Source organism: Chanodichthys erythropterus, chromosome 7, assembly GCF_024489055.1.
Source record: "Chanodichthys erythropterus isolate Z2021 chromosome 7, ASM2448905v1, whole genome shotgun sequence".
In the NCBI taxonomy this organism is placed as follows: domain Eukaryota; kingdom Metazoa; phylum Chordata; class Actinopteri; order Cypriniformes; family Xenocyprididae; genus Chanodichthys; species Chanodichthys erythropterus.
The window spans coordinates 29,021,171-29,034,224 of NC_090227.1; the positions used below are offsets into that span (position 1 = coordinate 29,021,171).

The following is a 13,054-nucleotide window of genomic DNA, read 5'->3' on the forward strand; positions in this document are numbered from 1 at the left end:
GCTTTAACATAAATTAAAGTGCTAATTTATACATATCATAAAAAAATACACACATCACCTTTACAACTAAGGGCATGGTGTCTGAGTCACCCAAAATAACACTCGGCCTGTAATTCATACACAGAGAGAGAACTGGAACTGCTGGAGAGAATACCTGTGTATGACAAGCGAGTCAATCCTTCTGACAGACAGAGAGATTTTCTGTTCTTTTTCTGTTCTTTCCCTGAGGAACAACAGGCTTTAATCTGTTCTGTCAGTGACCTTGCTAGACAAAAAACAAAAAAGCACATACACCAAAAACCAACAAATAGGCTTCTTGGTAAAAACAAACACACACATATACACAGACACACAGTGTGTTGTGTTGATGGAAAAACGGAAATGGAGGTGAAGGAGAGGGACATGGAAAAAAGAGTGATGGAAGATCAGATCGTTCTTCCGCAGTGGCAAAAATGAAAGCCAACAAACTGCGGCAGATTCATCCATCTCTAGATCACCTCATGTGTTAACCTGACTTCACCCCACACACACAGAGAGGGGAAGATAAGACTCCAGAGAGGATGTGGGATGAGAGCCAAGGAATTGAAGAAGGAAACTGCAATGTCAGGCCTGCAGAGATCCCAGGATGGGATAAAACTTGCATTAAATAGCTTATTAATTAAGGAAGAAAACATAAACACCAGAGTCTTTAATTTACCTGTCAAAGGGATCCTTCACCTTCTTATTCACAGGTCTCAATTCAATCAGCTGCTCCTATGAAAAAAAAAAAAAAAAGCAAAAGCAATGAAAGGAAAATCAGACGGAGTTCAGCTAAATGATTTTGAACTGATTTCTCATAGATTGATTACAGTGTGTACAAGTAGATTCAGGGGTGACGCTGGACACAAATGACTCCCGGGGCTATGCGTATTAGTGTCATATTACAATGCAAATGTAATTCAAATCGTTACATTTTCAGCTAAAATGTATTTATTTATTAATAGCTAAAATTAATTGACATGATTTTTATTTTAGCTTTTATCACGCTTAATCAGAACAGACAATAGCATAAAATTAAACACAAAGAAAATAAATGGTTGTGGCTTCTTGGTATTCAAAGGTTATTTTATTGGCAGCAGCTATTTGCACTAAGTGAAAATAGCAATATATTCTATTTACACTAAGTGCCAATAGCAGCATTTTCTTACCGATATGCTATTTACACTAGGTGAAAATAGTGAGAGATTCTATTTACACCATGTAAAAGTAACATTTCTTTGCAATAAGAGTAAATGGTAATTAGATGCTGTAGTAATCAGCAGGGAGACATGAGGGAAGACTCCCCTCATCACCTCATCTGCCATGATGAAAAGCATAGGACTCCAAAACTCACACCTCTAAGAGAAGCAAACAAGGGAATAGATAGACTAGCAGATAAGCCTATCAAGACAATCACCCTGACCATTTGTGCAAAGGAAGAAAGATGACATTAGCATGTCATTGAGCAGGCTAATTCTATCACCATTCTCCCCCATTGTTCATCCCAGTCCCTCAGTCCTTAGACCTGAGGTGTAAACCGAACTCCATTCACCGGACAGGTTTTGCTATGTGACTTGAAGTCACAAAGGACACAAAATAGACACACAGTGGACAAAATGGAGCAAATCTTCTCCATTTTTATTCTTAAGAACTCTCTATACTTAACACTCTGATGTCTGAGGGTATCGCCGGCGATACCACCGTGTTTTTTTTTTTTTTTTTTTTTACCAGTGAGAAAGAGACTCAAAATACTCTGTTAATGTTGCACATACAATTAAGAGTTATACACCATTTTAATCTGTGGAATATCTTCTTTTATTTGTGTACACTCAGAGTAAAAACAAAATGTTGTGCTTTTTGTAAAATAAAGAAAACTAACATGATGCATGATCTCTCGTCTCCCTCTGAAGGAACTCCAATCTGATAGTTCTCTGAAAATGAACTGTAACTTAGTGAAAACCAGAGGTGGGTAGAGTATCCAAAAACTGTACCCAAGTAAAAGTACAAGTACTTATAGAAATATTTACTCAAAGTAAAAGTGAAAGTAATAATCCTCATAGTTACTTGAGGAGACTCAAGTAGCTCGTTACTAGTTACTTTTATTATATATATATATATATATATATATATATATATATATATATATATACACACACACACACACACACACACACACACACACAATAGCATGTTATTATTTAATGTTTATTATTTAAATAGATATTTAATTTATTATCATAATTAGATATCTTTGCAACAAACAAACGTATACGTATACAGCTAACGTTACATTTTAAAGAAGAGAGAAAACTCGCACTCATATCTGAACTAGACACAAACAATGATCAAATACACATCGACGGACCTTCTTCGGTCTGTTCTCCAAAATGTAATCAAATGTATATTTCAGCAGGCGCTTGTAACTGCTTAACTGTGTCAACGCAAAGCGTCCATTTTCAAGACGAACAGGTCACTGGCGCCTCCATTGCGCAATAGTATATGTATAAATGAATGTATAAATTAAGATATATGCCCATAAAAACGGTAAAGAAATACTACATTTGTTATAGTGACGTAATAATCTGTTTAGTTGTAAAATGTCGGCTATTGGCTGTATCATGAAGTAAAATCAAATGAAATCGATAGGCCTACCTGTGGAATTGTTCACAGACAGCATACGCACTTCAACTAATAAAGGTCTTCATTGCTGGCAAACAATTGGATGCATTTGCAGATTTGCTTTTAATTGACTGTAGGTCCACTGCCACTTCATCCAACGCTCCGAGTGAGAAACCGCTTCAAACGATTCAGCGCGTGCAGGAACTGAACAAATCATTCAAACTGATTCGCGAATCAATTTAGACAGTTTTACCAACTTGTTTGATCAAGTCTTTGAACAGAATCGTCTCAAAAGAGTGATTCATTTGTGAATGGAGGATCGTTCATGAAAAAAGAGACAGCGCACATGGAATAAACTACGCATTTCTTAACATTTACAGTATTGAATTAAAATAAAGTAACGAGAGGAACGTTGCCCATCGTAGCGAAGTAAAAGTACAGATTTTTCATTACAAATGTACTCAAGTTAAAGTAAAAGTTAGGGATGTCCCGATCACGAGTCCGATTTGATTTTGAGTATCTGCCGATACAGAGTCCCGATCCGATACTTAATAGCCTACATAAAAAAGAATAAAGAAGAGCGAAAAAACAGATCCAGGAACAGTGCTTTTCAGGTTTTTCAGGTATCTAACAGTTTTCAAATAGTAATCAAATATAAAATATCACTGCATATTATCTTTACTGTATAAAATAAATAAAGATTAATCATTATTGAAGTTACAAAAACTATTCAGTCAAGAGCAGTGAGTGATTTCTTTGTTATTTGTTGTTTGATTTAACATTAAAAACAGGCAGCAGGAATAGTTGTTTTCCCTTTAAGACATGCACGATCCAGTACATATAGCCTACTGTTCCACATGCGCTGTCTTTCTCGACTAATATACGTTCACTTAAGACATAACCGACTATGTTTGCTAGGATACTCACTAGGATGGGCCTGTTGACATAATTTTTTTATGAATTTGTCCGCTGAAGCGCAAGACGTGAAAGAGAACTCAGTATTTGCGCGCTGACTGGAATAAGCGCGTGCACGCTTCGGATGAGCGCACACAAATCTTCTCACAGCGCGTGCGAGTTCTCTTTCGCGTCTTGTTCTTTAAGGTTTAAATCATCAAGGCTTAAACGAGTTAGTTTAAATACAGACAGCAACGTGTGCTGTTCAGGTCTCACCTGCGCTCGCGCGCTATCAACACCCGGTTGATGACGGTATAAATGCGCATGCTTTTAAGCTAAAAGCCTACATGAAATGCCATAAAGGTAACATAATTGTTCAGACACTTTGCATCACAGAAATACATTCTATTTTAAAGAATATAATAGAATACCATTATTTTAAATTGTAATAATATTTCACAGTATTGCTGTTTTTTCTGTATGTTTGATTTGCACCATGATGAGATTTGAATCATGATCACAGAGGGTTTTTTCACAGCCTACCCGACTGAAAGGCCTCATTAATATGCAAGTCATTTCAGGTTATTATTATGTGATTCTTTTATCTTCTCAGGTGAGAATCACCCATTATACATGAGGATTCACGCCTCCACGCATACTGTGTTTCTTGACCAAAGATGTTTTAGAAAATTTAAATCTCTCTATTGTTTTATATGAACAAGTAGGCAGCATAATTTTTTTTACCTCATTTTGAAGCAAAAACTCTAGTCTAGAACCTCAAATACCCAGAAGTCTTGTGAACAAAGATTTAATATATATATTTTGGCTTTATTTCAGTGACCTAAGTTTTTTTTGTTTTTTCAATAAACACGCATAAACGTTATTCCTTCAAAAACACAAACATGTACATACATGTTCCTCACTTATTATTGTAGCCTAGTTTGTGCTGAATACAGTGTAATGACACTTTTTCCATTAATATGTTTATGAACAACTGAAAAAAGCACAAATGTCAGGGCATGTCAAAACTTCTCCAGGGTCCCAAAAATCCTCAGGCCCCTGAGGGTTAATGAGTGTTGTTTATGTACATGCAAACTATACAAACTTGCCTACCAAGGTATACATTAATGCATGGGTAAAAGGTCAATATAACTCAATGATTGGTCTTTATGTTTTCAGCACAATGCCTAGGGTAATCTGAAATTGGTTTGGAAAGTGAATTATGCATAGGAAAAACCTTAAAGATATTGTTCTAAACGATAACTTTAAGCTATGCAAATGAACCTCATGCAAGAGGGGGGCCATCCAGCAGCCACCTCTGACAGAATCAGCCAATCAAGTCACTGCATCTGAAAGGTGCCGATTTGCATTTCCCTCCTTCTCGGGACAGGTTAAAAGACTTGTTTCTGAGACAGATAATTGTTCCAGTTTGTCGGGTTGCCGCAGTGTCCCGTTCTGGTTCCAGGCTCTAGTTCCTGTTCTGGTCCTGGTTCAAGGTTCTGGTCCCAAGATGTGCTAAGCTAAGTCCAACTCCACAGAGTTGTGAAGTTGCTCTCTCAAGACTCTGAAGCTCTAAAGAGAGAAATAAAGAAGTTCTGCAAGAAGTGAATTTGGGGAGTTTGAAAACTGCAACAGAGACAACAACTAAAGCTTAGCCCCCCATCTTCAAGATATCTTCTGTACCAACTTCAATTCTCTCATCAGAGATCCTCCAGATCTGTGTGTTCCGGATCTGCACTGACTTCAGAATCTAAAGATCCTTCCGTCTGCGTGTTCCAGAGAATAAGGATCGTCTGCACAGACATCAGAACCTTCAAGGCTTCTTCAAGGCTTCTTCTTCTGCGTGTTCCAGGAAAAGACCTTCTCTGTGCTCCAGGAGTTCAACGTTCACAAGTACTTTGTGTTCAAGGCTGTGAAACGGAAACTCCTTTCTTCCCACTGCAATGCTGCTCAGCTCAACAAGTGGAAGACGTCACCTTCAGATTCAGCACGACCAGGCAGACGTAAATATCAGTTACCAAACCTCTTTCTAGAGACCTTGGCATTAGTGTATACTGTCAGTATATGATTATCTAATTTGCATTAGATCTTGCATAGCTGATATCAGTTGATAACAAATAATCTCTCGGTTTATTTGTTGAATTCAGAATAAGGTTTGCCTTATTTCTTCTAGAGAAACTACAGTTTATCTTTCCATAAGATTAACTTGTAACTGCCATAGTAACATCCAACTCATCCACTTGCATTTATCAGTCTTTTTGCACTTTATCTATTCAGTAGTTGTTAGTTACTCTTGTCTATCCTTTTGTTAATAAAATCCATTTATTAAACTTGTGTCTTCCTTGTGTTGATAATACAGTAAGAGGCTCTACAAGTTAACGATATCTCACAAATCCTTCAGATTTGTCAGATGATGAACTTCCTCCAAGTCATATAATTGTAATTCAGTCAGCAATCTTCCATGTTTGTTCTTTATTGTCAAGGTGAAACTTGACTGGTGCCCCGAAAATATTGGAAGGAATCATCTGACTCAATATTAATATCAATACAAAATATTACTATTAATATTTAAGACCATAAACCACTATATCTGTGGTACCCTCGAGTGAGGCTAGTCCAAAATCACTACAATGCGATCTATACTTTACATTGGCAGATGCCATTTGCACCTCAGTTTTTTTGTACATCAACAGGATGCAGTAATATCAGATCAAAATAAATGTGAGCTCAGCAAAGGCGGATTAGAACCCACGTTGATCGTGTTAAAAGCCAAGTCTGCAAGCCTTACTCACGACTGCTGCGCCACTGAAGACATTGAACTCTGTGCGTCTTTTTTAAAACTTGAGTGGCCCAACCAGACATTGGTGGGCAGAGCTAGTGTAAATAGCGTTTGCCAACAAGGGACGCAATTTGCACTTAGTGTAAATAGACACTCCGTATTTTATTTTATTTATTTTTTAATAGATTAAAAATATATCTCCTGGAATAGAGCTACAATTTTACTATTTCATATAGTTTAACTGGGGTGCAATTATGTGACTTGATACATTTTAGCTTAAAAAGGTGATTTTTAAAATGGGCAGACAGACACATAAGTATTAGACAAAGTATACTCAAATAAGCAATATGATGAAATAAAATACACAAAATAAAATAAAAAACATTGAGTTTTATCGTTCTTGAATAATATGTATTTTAATATTTATATATTTTTATATTTTTCAACCAGACTGTGGACATGTGGTGCTGCCTCTGTATTTGGTCAGCATAAGGCATCTTAGAAGACACCATAATTATGCTGCCTATCGTCTGCAACAGCATTTTTTGTTGAGAGCATGATGACTTCAGACAGCTCACTAAAGTTTAAAACAGAAATTGCGCCATTTTGCTTCAACTTTTCCTCTTTGTATTTATAAGCACGTCTGCTTTTGAGTACCTGTCGCAGCTGCTGTGGTCCTTTTTCTCTGTGCAGACTAAAAAAGTAAAATGTTATCAGTCCAGCCAAAATTCATATGAGCAACATTGCTGGAAAGCCACAACTGTTAAACAGTCACCACATCACACACACATGAACACCAGTAATTCCATTACTAAGACTTCAGTATTATTACGTCAGAATCACATAATCTCCCACTCTCAGGCGCACCACCTGGGACAACCTATGTGGCCGTCTTCGAAAAATTGATTCAAGGAAAAATATCACATTTGACAATGCTATTTTTGAGATTGTGGTGTGATGAAGCAATGTCCTCGATCCAGGATCATGTGTATTAATCCATCCAATATAACTCAAAGAGCAATTAGGCTACAGGTGAGTGAAACAGCCATTTAAAAGTCACTTAAAACCGAAAATAGGAGAGTTTAATGAGTAAGGCGTTTCTCTAATGGACACTCTGATATAATGAAATGTGTAATTAATGACATTCCCTGGTGCAGGTTAAAAGCTAGTGTTGTAAATCGAATGGGAACATGGATTCTTCCCAGGATCAGCAGTGGGTTAATAGGTCGAGCAGGAAGATGAGTGTATGAGTGATCTGTGATGGACACATCCTCACTCTGTAAGGGATATACAACAATCAGGCATAACATTATGACCACTGACAGGTGAAGTGAATAACACTGATTATCTTTTCATCACGGCACCTGTTAGTGAGTGGGATATATTAGGCAGCAAGTGAACATTTTGTCCACAAAGTTGATGAGTTAGAAGCAGGAAAAATGGGCAAGCGTAAGGATTTGAGCGAGTTTGACAAGGGCCAAATTGTGATGGCTACACAACTGTGTCAGAGCATCTCCAAAACTGCAGCTCGTGTGGGGTGTTCCCGGTCTGCAGTAGTCAGTATCTATCAAAAGTGGCCAAGGAAGGAACAGTGGTGAACCGGTGACAGAGTCATGGGCGGCCAAGGCTCACTGATGCAAGTGGGGAGCGAAGGCTGGCTTGTGTGGTACGATCCAACAGATGAGCTACTGTGGCTCAAATTGTTCAAGAAGTTAATGCTGATTCTGATGGAAAGGTGTCAGAATACACAGTGCATCACAGTTTGTTGCGTATGGGGCTGCATAACCACAGATCGGCCAGGGTGCCGAAAGCAGCAACAGGGGACACGTGAGCATCAGAACTGGACCACGGAGCAATGGAAGAAGGTGGCCTGGTCTGATGAATCATGTTTTCTTTTACATCACGTGGATGGCCAGGTCCGTTTGCGTCGCTTACTTGGGGAACACATGGCACCAGGATGCACTATGAGAAGAAAGCAAGCTGGTGGAGGCAATGTGATGCTTTGGGCAATGTTCTGCTGGGAAACCTTGGGTCCTGCCATCCATGTGGATGTTACTTTGACATGTACCACCTACCTAAGCATTGTTGCAGACCATGTACACCCTCGGTATTCCCTGGTGGCTGTGGCCTCTTTCAGCAGGATAATGAGCCCTGCCACAAAGCAAAAATGGTTCGAGAATGGTGAGGAGCACATCGAGTTTGAGGTGTTGACTTGGCCTCCAATTTCCCCAGATCTTAATCCAATCGAGCATCTGTGGGATGTGCTGAACAAACAAGTCCAATCCATATAGGCTCCACCTCGCAACTTACAGGACTTAAAGGATCTGCTGCTAACATCTGTGGCCAGATACCACAGCACACCTTCAGGGGTCTAGTGGAGTCCATGCCTCGACGGGTCAGGGCTGTTTTGGCAGCAAAAGGGGGACAACACAATATTAGGAAGGTGGTCATAATGTTATGCCTGATCGGTGTATGTCAGTCACGGCAGCTATAAATGATGGATTTTTTCTAAATACATTGTCACGTGACAATTTTTTTTTGCATGTTTGCTAGATTAATAGGCCAACACAGCTTACACTCAAACACATCTTACCCCATCCTCCCCTACACATAAAAGCCACACAGCTTATTTGTTCAGCAATGGCAACCTGAGCATTCAAATTAATCAAAGCCCAAATGGTCTCACGTTTAGAATAAATGATGCTTGTTTATAAATCAAATGTTTTGATGACACAAACTTTCATTAATTTAATTGTGTGCCAAATGGCACTTCAATGCCTCCAGTCAGAGGGCATAGTCATTTAATGGAAAGCTATTAGTGTTCCAGCCTGGCTAAATGACTCAAGAAAAAAATCAATTTTGTTTGTTTCTTTAAAAGCTTTAAGCATATCTTTTTTAAGCTTGCATCACGGTCTTTAGTTCAGTCAAAAGTTAGTCAGACGCAAACAGCATACTAATGCAAGGACTTGGATGTTTTAAAAGCAACTTGGCAAACTTTGTCGCTAAAATGTGGCACAAATCTGTGCTAAGTCTAAGTCTAAATCAGAGAAACGTTTTTATAGCTGCTGTGTCTTTATAGCCCTGCAGTAACCCAGTGTGGCACTTCAAAATTGTAGTTTTACAACCTCCCCATCCTCCAGTTTAAACCATACAGTTATTAAGCCTGGTGGGTGATATTGTTAACTTCATGTGACAAATAAACAGTACATTTTTCGAAAACTCAAGGGTCAGATAAAGCTTTACTCCTATAAAGAAACCAAATTAAGTAAGAATAAACTGTATTTAGAATATTATTTGAGGTAGTGAGCACAATACAAAGTGTAGCATGAAAAAGTACCATGCTAACCTTACTTGAACCATATAGAAGACTCATTTGGAACATTCTACATAAGCATTGTTCCCAGAACACATTTTATAATTTGGCGAATTAGTATAAATATCATTCTTTTGTTTTTTCCTGGAGGGTCAGGTTTAGTCAGATTGTACAAATTTATATAAATGCATAACTCTTCAACATGAAGTGCACTGGAGACCAGTGTTGTCAAAAGTACCGATCGCGATACCAAGTCGGTACTGAAATTTTAAAAATGTGACGCTTTGAGAGCTGTTGAGTGTATTCGCAAACACCTCTGACTGGCCTTTATGTTCATGCGCCCATCAGATATGTCTGTGATTGGCTACAATGATCAACACGCTGAAGCATTTGAAAGCACACGGCCCCTGAGTGTATCTGTGTAAGCACTTGGTGAAGAGTATCACTGATGTCTATTTACAACATGTTTTTGATGAGTTGATCATTGTAGCCAATCACAGACATATCCGATGAGAGTGTGAACACAATGGCCAATCAGAGGTGTTTACGAATCCGTTCAAAAGCGCTCAAAGCGTCACATATTTTAAATTTCAGTACCGACTTGGTATCGTGGTCAGTACTTTTGACAAAACTAATGGAGACTCAATGCCTATTGACTTCACTGCATCTGTAGTAAAAATAAATGTTTCACAAGGTGCATTGTTGTATTATTGGCCTGTGACAGTATCAATACACAATACATGTACTGTCCTTTATCTTCCCAAGAACACCTCATTGTATGTGTCTCTTTCTTTTGATCACACCATTGTCATCCTATACACAACCGGACAAGCATCAATCCATATCCAACTGAAAAAAGTCCCCTGCCACTAACTTATATACACTTGCAAGAATATGTGAAGCACCAAAATCAACCGCCAAACCCCCATACATCTACAAACAAACAGCCAGAGCTTTATTGCCTTTACAAAGACGTCAAGGTTATGGTGTGTGTGATTTAGAGTGTTCCTTGCCTGTATAATGATATCCGTGAGGTACAGTGCTTTACATTTGGTTGAAGCCTTCACCATTTGAGGCTAGATAAATTTTAAAGGTGCTGCTTTGCCCTCTGTGTGGTCTACCGCCATAAAAACATTAGTTATAAAAATATAAGACTATTTATCAGCAGCAGGCCAGGCAGCAGGGGCATGCCAAAGAATTCCAAAAGGTGAGAAGAAAGGACATCCGTTTAAATGTCGTAAACCCTGAGGTGAAAGGAACTTCAGAGTGAGATTAAATGAAGAAAATGCTTCAAGTATTTGCTGATGAAAAAATGCTTTTTTTGGTACTGTGCACGTATTTAAATTCAAATTTTACTCTTGAATAAAAAGGCTGGGGAGGACAATTACCCTTTCCATTTCACGGATGTGGTAATTGTTGTTTCTTGACAATAGGTCTTTGAGATTATAGCGCAATAGAAATGTTCAGAGGCCCGCGGCCATTGAGTGGATAAAGTAAATAAAAAAAGGCAGGTCTTCAAGTATAAATAGAACAAATAAATAAATAAATCCTCTTCCAATCACAGTGCAACGATGTCTCACCTCCCTGTGCATTAGTAGTCCGATTAGGGAGCAAATCCTGCCTGTCAGCTACAGATGATAACGTCGTTTCAACTTTAATGTCATAACACAGCTAATCCTCTTTGACGCAGATCAGCAGCAGACAAAAGCAGCTCACAGCGGACCAGCGTGCCTATCTCATTCCTGCTCCTTCCTCTGCCTTCCTCCAACTTAAGTCTTCACCCAACCTGACATCTCCACTGATGTCATAAAAGCCCCTGTCTGATTTTAACCATCTGTTCACTCCTATAATGAAAGACTAAACGATAGCGTGATAGAACAACTGACGGACAGACAGAATAATACATTGATAGATAGAATAACAGACAGAACAAAAGTTAGAGCGGTAGATCGATGATAGATAGAATGACAGAGCAATAAAATGATTTAAAGAACGGTCAAAAGATCAAATGATTGACTGATAAAACAACAAAACAAGAAATGACAGTGACATAGAACGACAGATAGAAAAAAACAGAACTATAGAATGATAGATACAACGACAGAACTATCAATCTGCCATTCTATCTTTCTGTCGTTCAATCTGTCAGTCATATCATCATTTTATTTCATATAGACATAACTACATTTTTATAGACTGTCCAGACAACAAGAAAATTTAAGTTTCTTTGTCCGCAACTGGGCTGAAAGTTGAACGAAAGTATAGTTGTTTCAACTCAAAAACGCAGATTGAAACAACTGCAATTGGTTGCAAAGGTTTTAATCTAAATATATATTTTAATTGTAGTAAACTAAACTTGATTTACTGTGTTTATACAACCAGTTTGCCCAAAGTATTTGAATTGACAAAATTAAAAAAAAAAAAAATAATAATAATAATACTTCTCAACATTTGTGAATAAAATTAATTATTCCCATACTTAAAATTTTATTTTAATTATCCCCCTTCTCTGTGGTATATACATGCGTTACAGAGACATTAAAAATGTGTATTATTTTAATATCAAGATCGAGATGGCACATCTAACGTCAAAAACAGTGGATTCAACAGAGGAGCCAGGGTCGGATCCACTTGTACGACCAAGACTTTCTCCTGACCTTCAGAAACAAAAAGCTAAAGTCTACAAAGTCGTCAAACAGCTAAAAAAAGAAGATAATACAGTACCTGATGCAACTAAAACTTAAACTCAGCACCGGGGAGAAAACCTTTGCAACACTGACAGATCCAATAACAATATTGAAGAGCTGGAAATTGAGGTACACTGTGGACAGAGAGAGATAATGGAAGAAGTGCTGAAAAGAAGTCCAGGTAGCATCAGGAGGAGAAGAAGAAACACATGTGACTTTAAGGCTCTGATTCAAGAAGTTTAAAAGTACCTCAAAACGGGAAATCCGAAAGTTTTCAAAGACTGAAGTAATCTAGAGAAGTTGGTACCTTTTTGCCAATAGAATGTAAAAATATAATTATATATTATGAGTATCTTTATGTTGTTGCCATAAGTTCATACAAGTTCTATGTTAAAAAGACCAGACAGATGTTAGATTTGAATGGTAAATGAGTGAAATACTCAATTAGACCTCTTCAGAGAAGATACGTCACACCTCTCTGCAACAATACCAACAGGAATTAGACACAGAAATGATGGATATTGAGGGGGATTTCTCTCTCTCTCTTTTTTTTTTTTTCATAGATATTTAAAAACACTTTACACAAATATTAATAAAAGCAAGGAGGAAGGAGGAATGTATGCTATAATATTTTATTATACAGAGTATGGCAATTTCTTTGAATTGTATTACTTATGTGAGATGGAACATCTAAAACTGAAAAGAGAATGGGTAGATCAATTGTATAGGTAGTGCACCATTTGG

General features: G+C 37.8%; 1 protein-coding gene across 2 annotated transcripts in view; it reads right to left on the bottom strand.

Moving 5' to 3' along the window:
* The window catches only part of tspan9a (tetraspanin 9a), a 241,296-nt gene that overhangs the window by 146,117 nt on the left and 82,125 nt on the right, over positions 1–13,054 (bottom strand). For both annotated transcript variants that reach the window (XM_067390091.1, XM_067390090.1), the window contains exon 3: positions 698–753. The gene's annotated coding sequence lies outside the window, so the exon portion shown is untranslated. The remainder of the gene's footprint in view (positions 1–697; positions 754–13,054) is intronic.